The 25782-nt window shown below is 40.4% G+C and overlaps 1 long non-coding RNA gene across 2 annotated transcripts in view; it reads left to right on the top strand.

The window, feature by feature from the left end:
* LOC146863993 (uncharacterized) overlaps positions 1–25782 on the top strand; it is a 461517-nt gene that overhangs the window by 137632 nt on the left and 298103 nt on the right. For both annotated transcript variants that reach the window (XR_014969884.1, XR_014969876.1), the window contains exon 2: positions 10319–10379. This is a non-coding gene — a long non-coding RNA (uncharacterized LOC146863993). The remainder of the gene's footprint in view (positions 1–10318; positions 10380–25782) is intronic.

Genomic DNA, 25782 nt, shown 5'->3' with positions numbered 1-25782 from the left:
TTTATGTTCAGTTTAAGTAAATCCTAGCCCCAACCCATTCTGCTTTTAAATACAAAGCAACATATCTCCAAAGCTTGTTATTAGAATGCAATTCCTCATGAGCTAACATCAATCTGCAATTTGAAAATTGCAAGTCCTCACAAACTACTGGAAAATGCTATGAATTGCCAGGTGACTTCAACATGCACTGGGGCAACTTCCTATCCCCACAGGCAGCGTCCACATTGATTTGTGAACTACTACCCTGGAATTCAACGTCGCTAATTGCTAATATATTCAACAGGCAATATTCTAGACCATGTGAATCACAGAGAGGAGAGTAAAGGAGGTTCAACCTCAAGTGTATCCCTCAAAAATAGAATAGAACAACAAGGGACACTGGAGGGATCCTAAGTCACTACAGACTTAGTATTATTTTGTTTTTTTTTACAGCAAGTGGGTCATCAATATATTTTTGAGAGGTCGTCCCACACTCAACTTATCAAGGCATGCTTCATAATTTGACGACCTCTCACACCAGGGCAGGAACAATGCCCAGGGAGTTCTTATAAATCTGTTTTCAGGACACGGCACTTGGTCCTGCTTTTTATGGATAAGAAGAGAAGGGTTTTAAAATATACCTAAAGGTATACTTGGGAAATTCCTTTATTTTGTGAGTATCTCTGGTATGGTAAAAAACAGAAAAATCGTGGTCAACTAGTGATTTACAATGGATCACCTGACCTGCATTCATTCCATTACCAACATGTTCCGAAGCTATATTTGCAGTAGATTGATCAGATTATTTCCTTGTCTTATTACATTAAACTTAAAACCTGTCTCCTCTGGCAATACATTCAGATAACTGATTTGGCGAGGGGCTTTGCCTCACCATTGGCAATTTGGTTTCTGGATACAGTAAAGGCACTGGGCCTGGTGAACTTGGGACTTCTGGATAAGATCTTGTAACCAATACACTTCCCCCGCAGTTCACTTGCTGGTTTGGTCCATTATATAATGGGTCTAAAGCAGAACGTCAACTTAATGGCAAGGTACTATCCTTCTTGGATACCCATTATCCCTCTTGTTATTTGCCCTTCTTTGAACCATTATATCATTTTATTAGTTGCAGTGAATTGATTAGAGTAGCACAAAAATTCCTGGACTTGCCAAGATTAGATTTTATGCAGATGAGAGAATAATCCTAGACTGGTATTTGACATTATCAATGCTTTCTCACCAATATCAGATACAAGATCAATACAACAAAGTCAGAAGTACTGCTGCTGAACTGTAACCCACTAAATCTACCTCAGTAATTCAGTAATATGTTAACTACTCGAGTGATTAGATGTCTCAGAATATATGTTTCAAAACTGGTGGATGGTATGCAGGCTAGGCAAGCTACTTTCCAACCTAAAGAAACAACTGAATAACTGTCAATAAACTTTTTCATTTGTGAAATACATATATTTAAATATAATTGCAGTTAAAGTTGTAAATTACCCCAACGCTTATATTAATTTCAATCCCTTCCTCTTTTTGGATATATTTTTCTTTAAGACAATAAGCAGATGGGTACATCATCCATATGGGCTTCTGACTGACCTACAGTAGCTAGCCAACTACTGGAGAAGGAAGGATGGGCTTTGCCCAATAGGGAGTTATATTATTAGACAGCTTTGTCTCAGGCTTTGTAGAGAGCTATTGTCCCAGAAGCTAATTAACAATTTAAAACAGTCCCTCTGAAGGCAAGTATGGATTGCAAGACCATGCATGTAAGTGTTTTAACGTGAGAAGTGATAACACTGTTAATTTTCATGCTGTCAGGAATCTGTGTCATGGATAGTCACTTTAGATAAGCACAAAATAGACAACCAGAAAGTATGTGTTCTACTTTAGAATAATCCAGAACTCCTTGCATGACGAAGGCTACATTGGGTGCAAAGAGTCCTGTAAGATATTAGGCAAGCTTGTGATTATATAATTTAAAGTAATCCCACAAAAGTTTGATCTTCAGTTTCATGGTAGTTTTAAAAAAAAACATTTGCAAGTTATTTCTTGAGGAGGTATAATATAAAGGGTCGGAACATTTTAAAGAGGCCTTCTGCCACTTACCTAACAAAAGCTATATTGCAAAAGTGTGTAGGACATATTTGGACTGGGAACTCAGAAATCATGCAAAGTTAAACATCAGCTTGGGATCTGGATCAGGGCATTCAATTCAGGGAGGAGGAATGGAAAAGTATTAAAAAGGAAATACATTTTCAACTCAGCTCTGGCTTCAACCACTTAAATAGTTCTCTTTTTATCAAATTATATTTTATATCTCAGCCCAAAATAAATACATCTTTTTTCACACAGTGTCCAAGAATGCAGAAGATGTCACCTTGAAAGGGGAAACTGGAAACATCTTTTGTGATTGTGATTGTAGTAAAATCAGATGCTTCTGGGATTCAATATTTAATTGGCTGGAGGAGTGATTAGCGAATAATTCAGAACCAGACCGTTGTGTGGCAATGTTGGACAGGCAGCAATAATAATGGACAAAGTTTGTAAGACCATTTAGTTATCATCATGTGTAGCTAAATCCTTAATAGTGCAAAAAAGGAGAAATTTAGAAAGCATGACAATGGGCAAATGGCTCATGAATTTAAAACAGTCTCATACATTTCAAGAATTGTATTATAAATGGAATGGATTGCAGGAGAGATTTGATAAGAGATGGGTACACCGTAAGATAATTGAATTAATTGGACAATTATTGATTCCTTTTTCGTTTTGCTTTCTAAAAAGAAACTCTTCTCTAAATAAAATGTAATTATTTTGATGACTCAATTACTAATCAAAAAGAATAGAGGCAAATAATTTGCAGGCTTGAAGTTTTTGACTTAAAATATTAAAAACCTAAAACAACCTTAGCCTGAATATTAAGTGGCAATTTCATCTTGTCCCCATCCCAACCAGTGCATGCACTTTTTATAGGCAATTGAAAATTAATTGGATTGACCTACCCTAAAAAGAAAGAAAAGCTACCTATGGGCTTCTTAGTGCTCTGATGTTTTGTACATAGCAGCAACACTGACCTTGCCAGCATAAAATGTATATAAAATTGTAAGAGATACGTCACTTTTGAATGGCCACCCCAGATTTTTCACCATTTTCTAGAACCTATTTTTTCTGGCATTAGAACTCTGTGCAAGTTACCCGTGCTAAGCAGGAGTAAAATACCTGTGCTCCCCCTTTACATGTTTAAACTTGAGTATTGGTGATTAACATATTTAACTACCTATGGATCCCTACTATGTAGTGTAAACAATCCACCCAGGGATTGGAAATTAAATGACTGCATCTATTGTGCCATCCACAGGGTTGGCCTGTAAAAATTGCTTCAAGTCTACCTTGTGGAGCCTTACTGTAGCAGCCTCAAACCTTGCTGTCAGACCTGTCATAATAATCCTTTTTGACAGGCAGGAAACCATACTTTTAAATATTCATGAGTCACCCCTAGGTGCACCTCGTTCCTTACACAGTAGGGTGCCTCACATTTAAAGGTGGAACATGTGTAAAAAAAAGTTGGAATGTTCCTCCAGGTAATATACCCCAAAAGCTATTCTCACTGGCAGGGCTGTAGTGGGATTCCAGAAAATGTCAAAGTACAAAGTATAAACTTTACTCTGTAATGTTTGACAGGAAATGGCTACAATTTTCATTCAAAGTCTATTTTTCGTATTTATTAAAAGTCATATTTCTTTGTGAATTTAGATTTTCAGTACATTTTTAGGAAAATTGACTTTTAGAAAATGACCTTTTCTCTGCCTGGAACTCTTGAAGGTTATTTTGCATTAGCCTGCTAGCAACTGCCCAGACAGTGCTTGACCTAAATGAGGTGTAAAAACTGCTCAGAACAGGCCCAGAATAACTGCTCAGGCCTGTCAACAGGGTCAAATGATGGATTTGGTATGACGCACATGATTCCTATCAGCTCAGGACAGACAATTGGGATGTGCCCAAGAATGTAATTAACTTGAAAGGCCCCAGAGGTGAAGCTTACCCATTCATGATTTACTGTAAGGTAAAGCCTGAAGAACTGAAGCCTAAGGTCCTGATTACGACTTTGGCAGTCCTACACGGACGATGCAAAGTGACGTCCGTAGTAGGACCGGCAAAGCCATGATGCTGCTGCCGGCAGATTGGGAGTTAAACCCTGGTGCGGCGGGTGGTGCTGCGGCGGTCTGACAACAGCAGTCTTGCAGGCTCATAGAAGAGCCTAACATACAGACCGCTGTTGTCAAAGCACCAGCTGCACCTTCTTGCACGGTGTGTCATACATGCCACACTGTGCAGGAACTGGGGGTGCAAATCCAGGGGGGCACTACATGTGCCCACTGCATGCATCCCCTGGGCCTAGAGATGGCAGGGCCCCCTTAGCTGCTTCAGCACTACACTTTTCATGGCGGGCCCACGGCTATGGAAAGGGAGGTGTTGTGGCAACCCAGAATATGCTTAGTGGTGCTGCTGTGACCAGCATATTCCTACCTCAGACCGGCACGCTGCGGGGTCCTGGATATTAGCAGAGACAGCAGTCCTGTGGTGGTCCAACCGACACACTCAAAATAGTGCCGGCGGACCGTCAGTGAGGTGGTAGTTGGACCTGCCGTTGTCAGACCGCCGCAGCACCACCCGCGAGTACAACGGTCCTATGGAGGGCAGTCCTCATAATCAGGCCTTTGTATTAAAGGTTAACACTGTCTAATTCGACAAAAGCAAGCTACAACTGCTAAGTACAATCTAGGATTGTACCCAAATCCCAGATGGTTACATTGTTTCACAGGACTAGGAGCGTCCATAAACACACTCATTTGACAGACATCAAAATGTCCACCTTGGCTGCTCATTGAAAGAAATTAATCGTCACTAGTGGCTCAATATAAGGGAAACCACTGTTACAGTTTGGAAACACTATACTTCATAGCTCAATCCTTTGATTGCTAGGTTAAACAAAACTGAGACTTTCTCCCTTTTCAATTTGCACCTCTACCAAGATCTCATCACCTTCAGGGACAACCTGATAATCAGTGCACTCTAGAAGCCCCCAACACAAATCTCCACCACAAATGCTAATCTCCCATTGGCTGTTTCAGCTCCTTGTTTCAGTCCCCTACATGCATTGGTCTACTCCACTTTTCCATCTAATTCTTCATTGTCTGATATCTGTAACCATTAGCTGCAGTACTACACAGTATAGCCTGTTCCTCCCGTCTTTTCAATATCAACACTTGATTAAATTCTTTGTGGTGGCACAGCTCCTCTGCATGGCATGATCTGTGCTTATTTACGAAAATATAGGATACCTCTCCTCATTCTTCCATCAAGCAATCTTTGGTGACCAACAAACAACGATACCGAATTATATGGAAAAAAGACTTGTTATTTAAGACATTATATCATAAATATGTTTTTTTGTCATATTAACTTGATTTCCTTCTGAATGACAAACTTGTTCCATATTGTACACGTTACCCCTACAAACCTCCAGCATTCATAGGCATAACCCATACATTAAAAGTCTTGCTTTTGTCTATGGAAACCATTGATCCCTCATAATTTTGCCCATGTTTCTGAAAGAGGGCTATAACAAATGTTTTTACGGTGTTTTCTCACAATGAAATCCCTGATACTTGAGATTGTTAACAAAGTGACCTAAATTCAAGGTTTCAATTCATAGTTCATTCACTAGTCTTCCTCATGATATTTATTACTGGCACACTTGATATCAAGTCTCTTATGTTTTATCTTTTGTATTCTGTCTGCACATTTACATTTCTCGTTTCTTCTTTTAATTATTTTTATAAATAATTGATAATTGATATCAAATATCTTTCTAGTTATTATTCCACATCACTGTTTTTTTTGTCTTGCTCCCTTTAACTCATTGCTATATGTTAACCACAATCCTAGTCAGGGTAAGTCAATCAGTAACACACTCTAAATTAACCTGTGTTCACCCTCTGGTATCTTGGCACAGAGCAGTCAGGCTTTGCTTAAGAGGAAATGTATAAAGTATTTGAGCAAACAACACACAGTAACACAGTGAAAACACCACAAAAGGACTCCACGCCCATTTAGAAATATAGAAAATAATGTTATTAATAAAATAGTACCAAAATGACAAAAATCCAATCAGTAGAAGTTGAGACATGAATTATTATAGATTATAGATTAAATTCAAAAATAGCGCTTAGCAGCAAATAGCGCTCAAACAGTTAATTGGTTGCACTGTACTGGAACAAAGTCAAGAGTACAGACCAGCCACGGTGGAGCACAGGCTGGCTACAGGACGCACGTAGGGTCCACTCAGCAAAAGTACCTTAATCCTTGTTGCAGCACAAGATGCGTCAATGATCCCATCACAGTTGGGGTGTTGCGCCGTATTTCTCCACGCAACTGCAGCAATGCATCAGTTCTGTTGAGGGAAGTGCCAGTTCCAAGTGTGGTGGATCTAAATGTGATGTGCCGGGTTAATCCACGCTGGAGGGGCGATATGTCGATCTTCTCTACATAGTTGGGGTGATGCGCTGGTTCCAAAGCGGTGCTTCTGGATGCGATGCAACGGTTCCAAGTGAGATGATTCGGTCTCGTCCCTGCAACAGCGATGATGCATCAATCCCGATCTTGCAGCAGTCGATGCACAGGTTCTGGGAGATTCTGAACTTTAAACTCACTTTCAGGGGCCGTGGAATGGATTGGCAACACTTGGCAGAGCAAGATTTACAGCAAATAAAGTCCAGGTGCTGAGTTGAAGATGAAAGTGAAGTCTTTGATATCCCTGAGACTTTATCTTCTATATTTCTAAACTGGTGTGGAGTCCTTTTGCGGTGTTTTCACTCCCAGGCAAGAAGCAGAAGGCCGAAACAACAAAACAGTTCAGCAAAGTGGCAGTCCGTCTTGGCAGCACAGCAGTTCTTCTTCCTGGTAGAATGTCCTCAGTTCCAGAAGTGTTGTGGCGGTGTCAGAGCTCCAGTACTCATAACAAGTTGGGCCTTTGAAGTTGGGAGACTTCAAAGAGATGCTTTGGAGTGCACAAGGCCCTGCCTTTTTTGCCCTGACTCACTCTGGGAGGGAATGCAATACTTTGTGTGGGGACGGGATACACCCTTTCAGGTTTAAAGTGTCAGCTCCTCCCTCCCATCCTGTGCAAGATGACCCATCAACATGCAGATGGCTACTCAGTCACATCTACCCTTCCATTGTTGTGGCTGAGTGAACGCATGGAGCCAGCTGTTACCCACTCCAGCTGTGTATTCCAGAGACAGGCAGAAGGCACCAAATGGTTTAGATAATAAAATGCCAACTTTCTAAAAGTGTCATTTTCAGAAGTGCCATGTAAAAACCAACTTCACCATTAGTTGTGTTTTTAAATGGTGAGTCCAGAGACACCAAATGTGGGTGTCCCATCTCGTCCTAATTGGGAATTACACTTATAAAATGTAATAAGGTAATCCCAATTTATCCCATGGGAGAGAGAGGCCTTGCAGCAGTGAATTGTTTTACGAATGCTTCACTACTAGGACATGTAAAACTTAAAAGTACACGTCCTACTTTTTAAATACACTGGACCATGCCCATGGGCTGTAAAGGGCCTACCTTAGGAGGGACATAAGTGTGATAAAAAGGAATATTTGGGTCTGTCAAGTAGGTTAACTTGCCAGCTCGACATGGCAGTTTAAAACTGAACACAGGTTCTGCAGTGGCAGGCCTGAGACATGTTTAAAATACTACCTAAGTGGGTGGCACAATCAGGGCTGCAGACCCACTAGGAGCATTTAATTTACAGCTTCTGGGCACGTGTAGTGCACTTGTGGATAAGCCAATGTTTCCATGTTTTGAGTAAAGAACACATGCACGTTAGCACTGGTCAGCATTAGCATTGGTAAAGTACCCAGATTCCTAAAGTCAACAAAAACAAAGTCAGCACAACAGTCAAAAACAGGAGGTCAGAAGGCAGAAAGTGAGGGGAAACAATGCTGTGCATGCCAGGTCTAACAGTATGCTTCAGATTTTTCAAGTGACCTTTTTTTTAAACCAAATTAAGCCCTTTTACAATTTAATGATCTACATTATTACCTTATTGTGATGCATGTCACTAGCCAACATTGTCTGACATTCACCATCTGCTGTTTTTCTTATCTCTCGGAACAGGTGACAGTCATTATTTTTCTAGTGTATCGATTAATTCTGGCCCAACAAGTGAGATTATTGGACTGAGTATGACAGGATGCATGTATTGCATGCCAACACAGTGTTCTCTTATTTAGATAGGCCACTGGTGCTTGGTTAAACAACATTTGCTACATCAACAAATATGCCCTTTAGATTGCCACATGGCTCTTTTCTCCTTAGTATGAAATTAAATCCATGTGAAACCCTTTATGCGAATTCTTTGAAGCCAACCAGAAGGGTCTCTTACTCAACATTCAATCTCTCCCTGAAACACACAATTTTAATAAAGGATGAAAAGTGGATTTTCGCTTTCTCAGTAACTCCTGCAGGCTACAAAATCTTACAAGTTGCTTGTCCATCAGGAATAGGACGTGGCATTGCCTTTTTATTAGCTACTTCTTGCATGTTTCCTATACCATCCTTCCTGCCTTTCAACCACCCCCTCAATGCTGTATCCTTTTTATTTTTGTGTCTCATTTGCTTTGTATTTTGACATACTTTTGTAAATTCCCTGACAATCTATTAGCTCCTTTTTCAGCCTAATCTTCCCATGCAATGTGCTTACATTACAGTCTCCATTTGAGCCAATGAAATTCATGAGTACCACTCAAGTAGCCCAATTTACTTAGCTGGCCACTGTCTGGCCCTCATCTTCTCATGTCCTCCAATGCCTCCTGTGGTCAATGATAGCAGTGCTCTCCCATGGATGGATCACTCTGTCATCTGTTTTTTCATCTCATTTCCCCAGCATAATATGCACTCACTCCCTAGTGTCCCCAGTGTGTTCCAGCCCTGGTTCAAATGATCTGCCACAAACTTCCATACAAATCATGGCTTTTCTTTACCTACCTTCTCCAATAGTGCTCGATCTAATATTTGGATTCCTTCTGCGTTTAACTAAACTCTTCCAATGACACATGAAAACTTGTTTGCCCTTAGGTACCCATATTCTCATCTGATCTTGCAGCCATGAAATGAGAATGCAAAAGAGTAGAGGTTCCTCTTTTTAGTTCACCCTCAGTGCAGACTTAACAAGTTGCATCATCTCCCCATTGAAGAAGATATCTTCAGTGTCAGTCTTACAAAATCTATGTACTTTCTAAGCCCATTCCCTTTGATCATATGAAAAGGATGCATCCATAGTTGTGCTAGAGCCTTAAGGGCTCACTCATGACCAATCTGATATATCCTTCTCTCAAGCAATCAATCACCCTGCCTTTATTGCAAAACAAGCTGTCAGAGGGGTCGACTCGGACCTTACCTGAAGGGTATGTGACATGGCTCCGTTGAGGTGATGAGGACCAGTTCAATAAACCATACCTTCTCACTTGTGATTCCTAATGTACACCAAGGAAGATAGGCCTAGGGAGGGTGTCCCAGTTTCTTTGTAGTGTGGTTTCTTCATTCTGAGAGTACGGCTGTCAAACCTTAACACAGAAAAGCAATAATCATGAGAATCTTCCATAGTGTCACCTAGACTCCCTACTTCCCTGGTATAGTTTGAATAGACTCCTTATGAATGTAGTCTGGAGTCTGATTGCAAGAATGAATGTACTTACAATCAGAGGTTGCTTCTCTGAGTTCACACTCATTCGCCTCTTCTTATAATCAAGGTCAGCTGGGCTTTATCTTGGAGAATACTTGTATTCTCTCTTGGGGTCTTCTGTGGTTACTCGTATAGCTGCTGGTGAGGCAACACAAGAATCATATATTTGGCCACATTTAACAACATTGCATGGAACACCACGTGATTACTGTCAAACATTCCCTCTATATTCCAACATTAATTATTACCTTAGGGCCTCACTTGGTAGCAAGTTTCAGCCACAGGCCCCTTTTTTTAAGCTTCCAAGAGGTTACAGCACCTTTCTAAAGTTTTGTTCAACAGTCTTTGCGTAGAGCGCGTTGCACCTCAAAGTCTTGAATTTCTTGTTGCTTTCCTGGGATTCTTGATAGTCGCTGCATGATTCAACAAGTCCATGCTTTTCACAATACTCAATTTTAACGATGAAGTCATGAATTCTTAATGTTTATCAGAAAAAGTTGCATGTATGCATGTTTTGACACATCATTTAGGTTTGTCCTTTTTCTAATACTTGGGCTTGATCTTTTGCAGGAGGGCGTGATTTCATTGTGGAAGCATCCAGAAGAGGAGATCCAGAAGGCTCAAGATGCAGGTGAGTGCAGGATTGTCAGGAAGATCCTTCCTCGACGACAAACTCATGGTGAAGCATGGCTTGTTTCCTGGCTGCAGTTTAAAGAGAGCCACACCCAAGATGGCTGCAGAGATTTGCCAAGATCTTGGCAAAGAATGGTGAACAGAGAACAAACAAGGCAGGCAATGCACCCAGCTATCTTCCACAAACAAGGGCACGATATCAATGCCAGGGGGTGAGAATGGGACTCAAAATATGTAACCTGGTTGCGCCAATAAACAGGTACGCAAACAGTGATGGGTGACTGGGATGTACTTGGATACTGCAGTGCTGGGGGAGCTGGGTAACCACAGGCTACACAGGCTGGAGTGCAATGACCCAGAAAGGGAACTCAGTGTGCTCTTACACAGGATGTGGGAATTGGGGCAGAGCAGAAGGGGACCATGGGGGGACCCTGGCACAAGCATACCAACCCCAGGATTCCCAGTTCATTGACTTCAACTTCTTTATGTATGCACATAACACAGAAATGTTGGCATATCTTCAGGGGAACCAAGCAGACAAGATGTCTAAGCTTCAATCATGCATGACTGACTGAATGTCAGTCAACACACTCAAACTGAATTTGGATAAAAATAGAGCTCTTTATCTCTGGTCCTCCCCCTCTCAGACTCTGCTGCTGTCTGTTGCCCACACTCCTTCATGCATGTGCCTGATCTTGTTATCTGATCCTGAATGAAGCCTTGTTATACCTTTTGACCCCTCTTTACCTATTGCTTGTGAAGTCAGTAAGATTAGTCGCCACATACAATCTTTTATTAAGAATGTTGAGGAAAATGTTTACCTTCCTCATTGTGAAGTTTGGCAACTTGTTATTCAAACAGTCGGTTACACCAGGATGGGCTCTAGCAGTGTCTTTTATTTTTGGCTTGTCATAATATCTCCTATAGATGTTTAAGATTGTCCAGAACACCATGGCCTGGCTACTTTTGGGCCTCTGTCACCTCGTATTTTTGACATGATATTCTGTCAACATGATATTTGTGTTTCTAACATTCTGTCAGTGATGCAATGGGCAGTGGGGGCACTGTTGGGTCAAAGTAGCTTATCCTGCTCTTTAAGCAGCCTCCTAGCTTGCAGAACACTGGAAAATACCTGTCAGGCCCTGCACATGATCAGAGAGTAAAAGTTTCCCTAAACCCAGCGGTACTCCAAGCACTCAACCCAGGCCACAACAACGGCCGCAACAACAACTGCAAGCTAGCGTCGCCAGCTGACACCCATGGACCCTTCAGCTGTCAACACTGCCAGAACACCTGCAGCACCGCCAGGAACATGGACCCAGCACAACTCGCCCGCAAAAACACAACCAAAATGAAGACCCTGCAATGCATCCTCCTCAACGTCCGATCACTCCAAAAACACGCCACCGAAATCTGGAACCTCCCCTACAACACCGACCCAGACGTAGCATTCTTCACCAAAACCTGTCCCAACACCACCTCAGGACCGGACATCGCCATCGCCATTGCCATCCCCCAAGGATACAAGATCTTCCGGAAGGACCGCCCCACCCACCAGGGAGGAGTAATCGCCATCGTCCACAAATCCACCCTCCGCCTGAGCACACTCCCCAACGAGCCTACAGACCTGATGGAACACCTATACTTCAAGATACAGGCCAGCCCTACCACCACCCTCCGAGGAACTCAAATCTACCGATGCCCCTGGACCCCGCAAACCTTTCACCAGCTCCATTACGGACATCATATCCCCACAAGCCATCGCATCCACCAACTACACCCTGCTGGGTGACCTCAACTTCCACCTTGACAACCAACTAGACCCCAACACCGCATCCCTCCTGGACAACCTCCACAACATTGGACTCCGCCATGAAGAAACTGGACCAAAATCACGACGACCAGCTCACCTCCTCACTCTGCAACTTGACCCCAACCACTGCAGAAGACGACGACCCCAACACCGCAGCCCGAACTCTGCACAGATGAATCTCCGACAGCGCCAACACCATAGCCCCCCTCAAGAAGAACAACAACACACAAGCCAAGAAAGCCAGATGGTGTACCACCGTACTCTGAGAGTCCAGACGCACTTGCCGTTGCCTCAAAAAAGACTGTAGGCACTCCAAATCCACAGAAGCCCACAACAACTTCAGAACTGCCACCAACGCCCACCACCAACTCATCAGAAATACGAAAAAAACAGCGATCGAAGACAGAATCTCCACGCATGCACACAACAGCAAGGCATCTGAACAGCCCTCACCACCGAAGACACACTGAAGACGATGAAGTCAATCCACTCCTGGGCCCCCACGGACCCCTGGACAAAATATGATACAAAAATATTGGGAGACATAAATATAGGAAATTAACTATCGTGAAACACAAATACAGTGATGTAGAAATATAATTGCCGAAAATATAGTTTTATGAGGTAAGTGATAATGTAAATTTTATCAATGTTTCCAATATCGTTATCACTAATATTGTGGTTAAAAATATATTTTTTTAATTATTTGAACGTGTTTTAGTTGATATATTAATTTTATATGGGGAGAGGAGTTGGCCTAACGGCTAGGGCGCTCGACGTCGGACCTGGGGAACTGGGTTCGAGTCTCGGTAATGACGCTGAACATCCTGGGATTCTGGGCAAATCACATAACAAAAAATGAATGTGTGTCCTCGCTGTGTGTCCTCATGTAACGTAACTGGTGCTATGTAAAGTGCTCTGATACCCGATTCGGATTCAGGTCAAGTTTGCGCTATATAAAAACTCTGCACAAAAAAAAAAATGGAACTATTGTTTATATAAAAGTTATTAATTATTTTTAAAATATAGCTTATACTTTTAAATTATTTTTTAGTTACGTTTTATTAGTAATTTATAGTGTACTAGCATGTTCGGTTTGCAGGGGGATAGGATGGTAAGTTAATTAGGTAATAATTAACAATTATTTAATACATTTTATTTAATTATATGATTGATATTTATTATCTAATTTACGTAATACTGGTTTATTTTCATTGTATGTTATTTATGGACCATTAGGTTTGTAGGCCGTTAAATACATAATCATTAATTAACAATTAATTAATAAATGTTAATTATTTAGTTGATTTTCAATTATGTAATTTACAGAATACTTATTTTACTTATATTTTAGCTGAGGACTGCTAGGTTTGTAGGCGTGTAGGTTGGGAAGTTAATTAAGAAATAATTAATGAACACTGTATTATTAATTGGTAATGAATTATTCAATTGATTTTTTTTATCTTTATTTTTTTAAAATATTTTTATTGATAGCTTTCAACACAAATAAACGTACATTGGCATTGAACAAATCAGTATTCAGACCATTGGTTTGTGCACAATCATTCAGAATTCAACCTCACAGTACATTGACATAACGGTGGTGTGGGGCCCCTAACTGGTCTTCAGTTGTACCATGTGCTTTCATAGCGGTTTTTAGTCTACTATTGATCAACTGTAGTCTCTCAGTCACTCACTTCTGACTCTGAGGTAGCCTGTGGGGGGTCACATATATTCCCTCTGTACGTATTCCACCCTCCCCATATCTGGGTCAATTTTTTGGGGCAGCCTCTATGTACATATACTGTTTTTTCAACAACCATTGTGGTATCCATATCTCTACACCATTGGGGAAGGGTAGGGGGCTGCCTGGATCCCCATCTTTGAGCTATGTTTTGCTTTGCCAACAGCATTCCCAATGTCACCCATATTTGCGCCATGCGACTAAGATCTGTAGGTTCCCATACATTAAGGAGACACCTCCTCGGTTCCGGGAGAGTCGTAGTTTTTGTCACCTGTGAGAGTGTGCGCATGATCGCCTTCCAGTACTGGACTATTACGGGGCATGCCCAGAGGGTATGGAAGAGACTTCCTTCCTCACCACACTGCCTAAGACAAAGCGGTGAGTCCGCCCGTTTAAGTTTATATAGAAGTGTGCGGGTATAGTATGTGCGGTGTAGAATTTTTAATTGTACCAGTTTAAGTTTCAATGGTATCCCTACCTCTTTGGGGGAGGAAAGTGAAGTCTGCCAGTCTGTTTCGTCAAATTCTCCCAGTTCTGTCTCCCACTTAGCCTTAAGGGCTATTTGCGGATCTGGCTGGTTATGTATTATTTTCCGATATGTTAGGGACGTGGCTTTTTTAGTCAAATGCTCCATGAGAAGTCTATACTCCAGCGGCGAGGACTCCGCTAACCGTGTCCCTGGCGGAATTGCAGCCCGGAGTGCGTGTCTGATTTGTAGGTAGCGAAATTGTTCAGTGTCTGCCAGGTCATACTCTGCTTGTAAGTGGGCGAACATTCAATTGATTTTTAATTATGTAAAATATGGAACACTGATTTATTTTAGTTATACTTCAATTGTGGGATGCTACTTGTTTAGGGATGTAGGATGGGAAGTTTATTAATTAATAATTAATTAACTATGAATTATTATTTGTAAATACATTATTAATTTGAATTTTAAATATTTATATTGTGGAATAGTTATTTATTTCATTTTATTTTAGCTGTAGGATACTAGGTTTGTAGAGGTCTTGGGTAGGAAGTTAAAGAAAAACAAATAATTGTCAATTAATTATAATTGTTTTTTAAATTTGTTAGTTATAGAATAGGTATTTTTGTAGTTATATTTTAGGTGTGGACTGCTAGGTTTGTAGGGGTATGAGTGGGAATTTAATTAATTAATAATTGAATTACAATAATTTATTAAATTATAATTCATGTTTTTATTGAATAATAGTTATGTAAATTGATCAATTGTTTCTAGTTTTATAAATATGTATATATGTTAATAGTTTTTTTTAATTAAGAGCTTGATATGTTTTCTACATTCATGGGGTTACTTATATATGTAATGTGTTTGAACTGAAGTATAGTCCCTACTTTTGCTTAGACTGTAGTAGGAATAGTAAAATTAACGTCTTCACCATTCAACACGTTCCCTACTGTTGCTCTGATTGGAGTGGAAATAGTAAATTGCGCCCCACTAAAATCCTACGTTTTCCCTACTGTTGCTGAGACTAGAGTGGAAATAGCAAATCCTACACCTCTAAAGTCCAACACTTACCCTACCGTTGCACTGTTTAGGTTGGGAATAGTAAAGTTCACCCATCCGAAATCCAATGCTTTCCACACTTTTGCACAGACGTGTGGGAACAGTAAGTTTTACCCCTCTAAACTCCAACACTTTCCTTACTGTTCTCTAGACTGGAGTGGGAATAGTAAGTTTCACCCCTCCAAGATCAAACATTTTCCCTACTGTTGTCTGGCCTGGACTGGGAGTCGTACATTTCACACCTCCGAAGTCCAATGCGTTCCCCACTGTTGAACTTACTAGAGTAGAAATAGTAAATATAACACTTTCCCTATTATTGTGGTGGCTGGATTCAGAATATATCCAACACTTACCCAACTGTTGCATCAACTGGAGTGGGAATAGTATATTAAACATTTTTAGACTCAAATCATCATTATCATAATGTTGATTAAATTGCTTTTATAACGTTCATTATTTATATTATTTTTATATTTTACATTATTTTTTTTTAAATTTATTTTAAAGTTTATTGTTTTTTTGTAAATGAGTTGTTTGGATTTTTCAATTTCCAATATTTGATTTATTGTTTTCTATAATTAGTCTAATGTTTCTCAATATACATATAAATATATATTCCAATCAACAGCTCCCTCATTTGGAGATACCACACATGGCGTGTCTCAAGTTCCTTTATTAGCAGGGCAGCACAGAAAACAACTTTGCGGCAGCAGTTCCAATTCACCAAGATTTCCCTACGCGTTTCGGGCGTCCCATCACCCTTTGTCACGGTAATGGCATTATGGTAGTTAAAGGTTAAAGTCTTTCTTATTTTAATCCCCTAATGGGTGCCGCTGCTTTCACTCCTTCACATTCTTAAAATCCCAATTTGAGTACTGTGTTCTGCAGGGGGGTATCTCCGTGACTCGGGAGGGCCACTACATAATCCAATCGACAGTTCCCTCATTGGGAGATACCACACATGGCGTGTCTCAAGTTCCTTTATTAGCAGGGCAGCACAGAAAACAACTTTGCAGCAGCAGTTGCAACTCACCAAGTTTTCCCTACGCGTTTTGGGCGTCCCATCGCCCTTTGTCACGGGAATGGCTCACGAGGGGTACAGCAGCGAAAATGATTGCACGTCTGGGCGGGTAATGGCATTATGGTAGTTAAAGTCTTTCTTATTTTAATCCCCTAATGGGTGCCGCTGCTTTCACTCCTTCACATACTTAAAATCCCAATTTGGGTACTGTGTACCCACAAGGTAGTTTTCTCCCGCTAATTTGGCCCCTGCCAACATACATGCCATTCCGTTTGCGCTGTGCATGTGACAGCGCTAGACCTGCTGTTCTGCAGGGGTTGCTTTTATTCATTTCAGGTTGGCTTGGATGGTATTTCACCAATCCAAAGCTGTAATACTGTGCCTGGAGTGATAAATGTCCTTTGTCATTTTACAGCTCGGCGTGGATAGCACTGTGCTAATCCTATGCTTAAAGACTTTGCTCTACAAATGGCAAAAGACGTTGTCCATTTCTATCTCGACGTGGATAGTATTGTGCTAATCCTATGCTTAAAAACTTTGATAGAAAAGCAGACATTTGAGGTGAGCAAATTTAGAGTGTCGCTGGTGTTGAGGGTGCTCTGTACACGAGCTGCCGTCCACCTAAACTTGGGAACCACCAAGAATTCTCTTCTTCTTTTTTGTATATATATATATATATTACCTACTGGCGGTCGCCAGTAGGTAGTTATAGTTAGGACCACGTTTCCATAGGAAAACCTCAACATTCTATTTTGAATAACTTTGGCGCCGGTCGACGAATCCTCGCGAATTTCTCAAAATAGGTGGGGCGCTACGCTCCGCTCCTACCCTGAAAGTCTCGGGGGGATCCGTCAAGCGGGGGCTGAGATAAAAGGGGGGTCCCAATACGCGTTTTTCCCATGCATTTTTCCATAGGACCTTTAGAACGAGCTACAGCCCGAACGGCTGAACAGAATTACTCAAAATTTGGCAGAGAGGTAGTCCCTAGGTCAAGGAAGTGCCTTTTGTAGGTTTGGTGTAAATCTGTTCAGTAGATTCTGAGAAAATAGCCTTTAAATCAATATATATATCTGAGCCCGCTTACGGTACGCTTACCGTACGCTTACGGTAAGCGTACGGTGGCGTGCGCGAGCGCGATTCTGATTGGCTCTTAGATCTTAGTAAACATTCGAATCGGCCGAAACCAGGAAGCGGCGGCCGCCATTTTCTGTGTTTCACTCTGAAAAAAAAAGAGTGAAAACAAGAAAAGGGGGCAATGAGGAGAGTTACAGACCCCCTTACATTTGTGAGGGGGTCAAAGAAGGACTGTAAAGTACAAAACAAACATTTATTGATTTTTAAAAAAAATCACGGGGTACGCGTACGGTAAGCTTACGGTAAGCGTACGGAAGAAACATGGCGTGCGCGAAGGAGATTCTGATTGGCCCATAGATCTTAGTAAACATTCGAATCGGCCGAAACCAGGAAGCGGCGGCCGCCATTTTGTGTGTTTCACTCAGAAAAAAAACAGAGAAAACAAGGAAAGGGAGCAATGAGGAGAGTTACAGACCCCCTAACATTTGTAAGGGGGTCAAAGAAGGACAGAAAAGTACAAAAAAAACATTTATTGATTTTAAAAAAAATCACGGGGTACGCGTACCGTAAGCTTACGGTAAGCGTACGGTAAAAAAAATAAAAATAAATAAATGAAAAGCAGATTTAAGAGTTTAGAAATTAGGGAGCTCTAAAAAGAGCTGTTGTGTTTATGAAGTCATTTTTTTAGTGGTACCTACAAGTAAGTACCGATGCAGAGTCTAAGGTTCAAGAGGAAGACTCTGTTCCCTTCATCATTGAAGTGCACACCATCTCCTCTATAAATGTCTTGCATGTCATAACGCAAGTTGTTGTGGTAAATGGCACCCATACCATAGTCACGGAGGAAAGCAGAAACAGATTTGTTGACGTGCTTTCTTGCTTTGTCATCGCACCGCGTGCCCACCGTGCGTGCACGGCACTAACTGCGTAAAGTGGGCGCGCGGTGCCACGAATGGCGTAAAGTAACTTAGCATTTAAAAAACCGTACAAATTCACTGAAAAAACCATAGGTTTCACACACGTTATAGTTAGGAATTAGCATTTAAAAAACCTTGCAAATTCACTGAAAAAACCATAGGTTTCACACATGTTATAGTTAGCGGAAATTTTACTGATAAAAAACCAATGAAATTCCCCCATTATAGTTAGTGCAGGCAACTATAACTCACGCGACCGCTAACTATAACATGTGTGAAACCTATGGTTTTTTCAGTGAATATATATATATATATATATATATATATATATATATATATATATATATATATATATATATATATATATATCAAAGAAATACCCTTTCAGGCATAGAGTGACGAATAAATTATGCAAAAAAGAAGCAGAGAACTCTGGGTAGTTCTCAAGTTTAGGTGGAAAGCAGCTCCTGTATGGAGCACTCTCAACACCAGCGACACTCTAGATCTGCTCACCTCAAATGTCTGTTTTTCTATCAAAATCTTTAAGCATAGGATTAGCACAGTGCCATCCACGCCGAGATAGAAAAGGACAAAGTCTTTTGCCATTTGTACAGCAAAGTCTTTAAGCATAGGACTAGCACAGTGCTGTCCTTGCCGAGCTGTAAAATGACAAAAGCCAATTACCACTCCAGGCACAGTATTACAGCTTTGAGTTGGTAAAATACCAATCAAGCCAACCTGAACTGAGTAAAAGCAACCCCTGACACAGTGTTTCGCTCTAATTAGAGCTCTTCAGAGAGGTATAGCTTTGTCCAGACACAAGGGAGCACCCAGTATAAGTCAAAGAAATACCCTTTCAGGCATAGAGTGACGAATAAATTATGCAAAAAAGAAGCAGAGAACTCTGGGTAGTTCTCAAGTTTAGGTGGAAAGCAGCTCCTGTATGGAGCACTCTCAACACCAGCGACACTCTAGATCTGCTCACCTCAAATGTCTGTTTTTCTATCAAAATCTTTAAGCATAGGATTAGCACAGTGCCATCCACGCCGAGATAGAAAAGGACAAAGTCTTTTGCCATTTGTACAGCAAAGTCTTTAAGCATAGGACTAGCACAGTGCTGTCTTTGCCGAGCTGTAAAATGACAAAAGCCAATTACCACTCCAGGCACAGTATTACAGCTTTGAGTTGGTAAAATACCAATCAAGCCAACCTGAACTGAGTAAAAGCAACCCCTGACACAGTGTTTCGCTCTAATTAGAGCTCTTCAGAGAGGTATAGCTTTGTCCAGACACAAGGGAGCACCCAGTATAAGTCAAAGAAATACCCTTTCAGGCATAGAGTGATGAATAAATTATGCAAAAAAGAAGCAGAGAACTCTGGGTAGTTCTCAAGTTTAGGTGGAAAGCAGCTCCTGTATGGAGCACTCTCAACACCAGTGACACTCTAGATCTGCTCACCTCAAATGTCTGTTTTTCTATCAAAATCTTTAAGCATAGGATTAGCACAGTGCCATCCACGCCGAGATAGAAAAGGACAAAGTCTTTTGCCATTTGTACAGCAAAGTCTTTAAGCATAGGACTAGCACAGTGCTGTCCTTGCCGAGCTGTAAAATGACAAATGCCAATTACCACTCCAGGCACAGTATTACAGCTTTGAGTTGGTAAAATACCAATCAAGCCAACCTGAACTGAGTAAAAGCAACCCCTGACACAGTGTTTCGCTCTAATTAGAGCTCTTCAGAGAGGTATAGCTTTGTCCAGACACAAGGGAGCACCCAGTATAAGTCAAAGAAATACCCTTTCAGGCATAGAGTGACGAATAAATTATGCAAAAAAGAAGCAGAGAACTCTGGGTAGTTCTCAAGTTTAGGTGGAAAGCAGCTCCTGTATGGAGCACTCTCAACACCAGCGACACTCTAGATCTGCTCACCTCAAATGTCTGTTTTTCTATCAAAATCTTTAAGCATAGGATTAGCACAGTGCCATCCACGCCGAGATAAAAAAGGACAAAGTCTTTTGCCATTTGTACAGCAAAGTCTTTAAGCATAGGACTAGCACAGTGCTGTCCTTGCCGAGCTGTAAAATGACAAAAGCCAATTACCACTCCAGGCACAGTATTACAGCTTTGAGTTGGTAAAATACCAATCAAGCCAACCTGAACTGAGTAAAAGCAACCCCTGACACAGTGTTTCGCTCTAATTAGAGCTCTTCAGAGAGGTATAGCTTTGTCCAGACACAAGGGAGCACCCAGTATAAGTCAAAGAAATACCCTTTCAGGCATAGAGTGACGAATAAATTATGCAAAAAAGAAGCAGAGAACTCTGGGTAGTTCTCAAGTTTAGGTGGAAAGCAGCTCCTGTATGGAGCACTCTCAACACCAGCGACACTCTAGATCTGCTCACCTCAAATGTCTGTTTTTCTATCAAAATCTTTAAGCATAGGATTAGCACAGTGCCATCCACGCCGAGATAGAAAAGGACAAAGTCTTTTGCCATTTGTACAGCAAAGTCTTTAAGCATAGGACTAGCACAGTGCGAAACACTGTGTCAGGGGTTGCTTTTACTCAGTTCAGGTTGGCTTGATTGGTATTTTACCAACTCAAAGCTGTAATACTGTGCCTGGAGTGGTAATTGGCTTTTGTCATTTTACAGCTCGGCAAGGACAGCACTGTGCTAGTCCTATGCTTAAAGACTTTGCTGTACAAATGGCAAAAGACTTTGTCCTTTTCTATCTCGGCGTGGATGGCACTGTGCTAATCCTATGCTTAAAGATTTTGATAGAAAAACAGACATTTGAGGTGAGCAGATCTAGAGTGTCGCTGGTGTTGAGAGTGCTCCATACAGGAGCTGCTTTCCACCTAAACTTGAGAACCACCCAGACTTCTCTGCTTCTTTTTTGCATAATTTATTCATCACTCTATGCCTGAAAGGGTATTTCTTTGACTTATACTGGGTGCTCCCTTGTGTCTGGACAAAGCTATACCTCTCTGAAGAGCTCTAATTAGAGCGAAACACTGTGTCAGGGGTTGCTTTTACTCAGTTCAGGTTGGCTTGATTGGTATTTTACCAACTCAAAGCTGTAATACTGTGCCTGGAGTGGTAATTGGCTTTTGTCATTTTACAGCTCGGCAAGGACAGCACTGTGCTAGTCCTATGCTTAAAGACTTTGCTGTACAAATGGCAAAAGACTTTGTCCTTTTCTATCTCGGCGTGGATGGCACTGTGCTAATCCTATGCTTAAAGATTTTGATAGAAAAACAGACATTTGAGGTGAGCAGAGCTAGAGTGTCGCTGGTGCTGAGAGTGCTCCATACAGGAGCTGCTTTCCACCTAAACTTGAGAACTACCCAGAGTTCTCTGCTTCTTTTTTGCATATATATATATATATATATATATATATATATATATATATATATATATATATTCACTGAAAAAAACATGGGTTTCACGCACGTTATAGTTAGGAATTAGCATTTAAAAAACCTTAGAAATTCAATGAAAAAACCAAAGGTTTCACACATGTTATAGTTAGCTGGACATTTCACTCGTAAAAAACCATTGAAATTCCCCCGTTATAGTTAATTCAGCTAACTATAACTCGCGCGCCCGCAATGCACTACTGATGACGTCACATATTACATCACTCATGACATGGTCACTGACATCACTCATGACATCACTGATGACATCTCAAATGACATCACTGATGACATCACTGATGACATCATCCAGTGATTGTGTGTTTTTCTGAAAATTAAATATTTTTTATATTTATGTATATCTCAAGGTCAATGGAAGAATAAATGGGTATATAAGTGTCTAAATGGATGCTTTTTTTTTTAATTTTTTTTGTGTAACTGACTGATTAAGTGTATCATAGTGAATACATGGCTTACTGAGTAATCTTTAAATATTTAAATATCTGTATCAGTTTCTTACTTTGTGTATAAGTGGCTGCATGGGTTGGTGAGTAGCTACATGAGTGTCTATATAGGTTATTAGTTGGTTTTTTATCAGTATGAGTGTCTGAGTTTCTGTATGGTTCGGTGGGGGGTATTACTTAGTGCATAGGTGCATGAATGAGTGACTCACTGTTTGTATGTGTTGAATACAGCATGTGTGCAGGACTGTATGGGTGGATGAGTGTGTGCATGGGTGTGTTAGTGAGTGAATGACTGTCTCTATAGTGTCTTTATGAGTAACTACATATGTTTTAAACTAGTATATGTGACTATTGGTGTATATAAGTGAGTATATGTGAGAGTGAGAGATTGGAAGAGTTCCTGTATAAATAAGTATGTGTTTCTATAAGTTATTGTTTAAAAGAGTAAGTATATGTAAGTTTCTGTAGAAGTAAGTGTGGTGGTGTGTGTATAACTTTATATGCAAGTAAATGGATGTTTGATTCTTTATTAGCATGAGTGACTATGTGTGTGAGTAACTCTATGGATGAGTGGCGTTGTGTAACAGGATGTATAGGTGTATGAATACATATGATGAGTGAGTACATGTATGAGTGACTGTAGAGGACTGTTGATGAATGACTGTATGTGTATGTGGTTCTTAGAATTACTGAATAGGTTGTTGTAACTGATATTGATATGTTCATTATTTTGAACATTTTAGTTTCTATTTTTGAATGTGTGTTTCAATGGTTATATTAGGGGAAGAGGAGGTCTGCCACTCGATCACAAGGATGACGTCATCAGTGATGTCATCAGTGATGTCATTTGAGATGTCATCAGTGATGTCATGAGTGATGTCAGTGACCATGTCATGAGTGATGTAATATGTGACGTCATCAGTAGTGCATTGCGGGCGCGCGAGTTATAGTTAGCTGAACTAACTATAACGGGGGAATTTCAATGGTTTTTTACGAGTGAAATGTCCAGCTAACTATAACATGTGTGAAACCTTTGGTTTTTTCATTGAATTTCTAAGGTTTTTTAAATGCTAATTCCTAACTATAACGTGTGTGAAACCCATGGTTTTTTCAGTGAATTTGCAAGGTTTTTTAAATGCTAATTCCTAACTATAACGTGAGTGAAACCCATGTTTTTTTCAGTGAATTTGCAAGGTTTTTTAAATGCTAATTCCTAACTATAACGTGAGTGAAACCCATGTTTTTTTCAGTGAATTTGCAAGGTTTTTTAAATGCTAATTTTTTTTTTTTTTTTTTTTATTTTTACATATTTTTATTTTAATTTTCTATCCTTTTTTAAAGACTATGGTTACATTTTAAAAATTCTACAATATGTTTTTTTTTACCATTTTTATAAAATAAACAGGTAAGATTTATTAGTATAACTTTTTTTTTTTTTTTTTTAACGTGCGCGTACGGTAAGTGCACGTCTTGCTTTAATTACGTTAGATTTCTACGCTGTTTGCGTTTATTTACGCAATTTGCGTAGACGCACGTTACGCGCGCACAGCGCGTAACGCGTACGCTGCACGCGCACGTTACGCGGAAGTGAAGGGGCGTGCCTGTTGTGCGCATGCGCGCGTGCGCGTGTCTTTTTTACGCGCATGCGTACTTTTGCCGTAAGCGCACCGTAAGCGTACGGTAGGTCATGTGATCAAGAAACAAGACTTTTGATTGGTTTTTACAACTTTCAGTTCTAGAACTCTCCTACACCACACCCATTCCCCTCATTTCTGCTTGTGATCCCTTAGGAGAAGGAGCTGGGTTGTCTTTGTGATACGATGGCAGAACAGCAGAGCCCTTCTGAGAGTGAGGCTAGCAGCACTACCTTGAGGCAGAGAACGAGGAAACAAAAGACCTCTTTCATATGGGAGTATTTTTCTTTTCCAGAGGGCCAGCAAAAGGTAAATGCACCCTTAGTGACTTGTAAGCTGTGTAAGCGTGTACTTTCAAGAGGGAATCCCAACAGGAAGTATTCCTTCGGGAATCACACCATGTTGAGACACCTTAAGGATGTACACAAAAGGACACATGCTCGACATACTGAAGGTAACCCTTCAGTAAGTCAACCAAGCACATCCACAGCAGCTCAGCCTGGACCATCATCTGCAGTGCCGAGTCCATCTTCGGCAGGTCAGGTGAGCCCTTCATCTGTGGGGGGAGCATCTCCTTTTTCTCGTCCTCAGGAAATTAACCCTCGGTTTCTGAGGGTTGAAATACGGTGCGCCACTTGTTATGATCTAATTTGTTATAGGGAGACCAGTATTTCCCTAGTGAACAATAAAATAGATCAGCACATTTGTCGTACCGTCTAATATTCCCATTCTTTCTTTCCTCTGTCCCTGCATGAACACAACGGCTCTTTTAAGAGCCAACCTTACCTTTCAACTTTTTTTAATATATTTTTTAAAACTTTTTTTTGATTTTTTTTTTACCGTACGCGTACGGTACGAGTAATTATTATTTTTTTTTTTAAAAACACTAAAAATCAATTATCACATTACAAGGTCCTTGAGAGACTACAATGAAAAACCGAAAATATGATTGTGGAGAAGTGGAAAAAAGGGACCATGAAATTTTTGACTTACCATACCCACTCAAAACAATATTTATTCATTTAAAAATTGTTTTAATTGCTTTAAAAATGGTTCTAGTTTTCGAAAATGTTCTATCTCAATCTGAAAAAAAAGAAAAAAGTATTAATATTTAATAAAACATTTTATAATACAGTACACATATTTACATATTTTTCAAAAAAAATGTTTGCCTTTTTTTTGCTGTTTTCAGAATATATTGCATTTCACTATAAATTGTGAAAGCAATTGCATTCATCATTTAACAGCGGGCAAAAAAAAAATTAACAATCTATAATTCCTCTTTGCACACAGAGTCATGGTTTGATATTAGTCTGAAAACGAAATTTCTTTGCCAATTGGAAAGCACACTTACTACTCTTTTTTTGGCAAGTGATAAGTACTTTTACAGTCTGACACATTTTGAATCCACTTTTCAGATTCTGAAAAAAGCACATGTCCAAACAGCTTTTTGAGACCAGCAAAATGTGTAACCTGGGTGACTGACTACACTCCAGCAAGGGCAACCAGCCTTAGTGATGCTGAATGTATTTGCATTACTGACTGAAACCTCAAACCCCACTCGCTTGTGAATACTGTGCATGATTCCACAGGGTAAGCAGCTGGGTGTGTGCTAAGAGTCTGCTTCTGCACAAAAAAAACATGGCTCCCCCTTTCCATCTAATGCAACTGTGAAATCACCAGAGCAATACGCAATAAATCTCTACCTGTAATTCCTATTTGCACACAGAGTCATGTTTTCACATTAGTCACAAAACGAAATTTCTTTGCCATTTTGAAAGCACAC

This window comes from Triturus cristatus, chromosome 2_1 (genome assembly GCF_964204655.1).
Source record: "Triturus cristatus chromosome 2_1, aTriCri1.1, whole genome shotgun sequence".
Taxonomy (NCBI): Eukaryota; Metazoa; Chordata; class Amphibia; order Caudata; family Salamandridae; genus Triturus; species Triturus cristatus.
The sequence above is the reverse complement of the archived record's forward strand: the minus strand, read 5'-3'. Positions and strand labels throughout refer to the sequence as shown.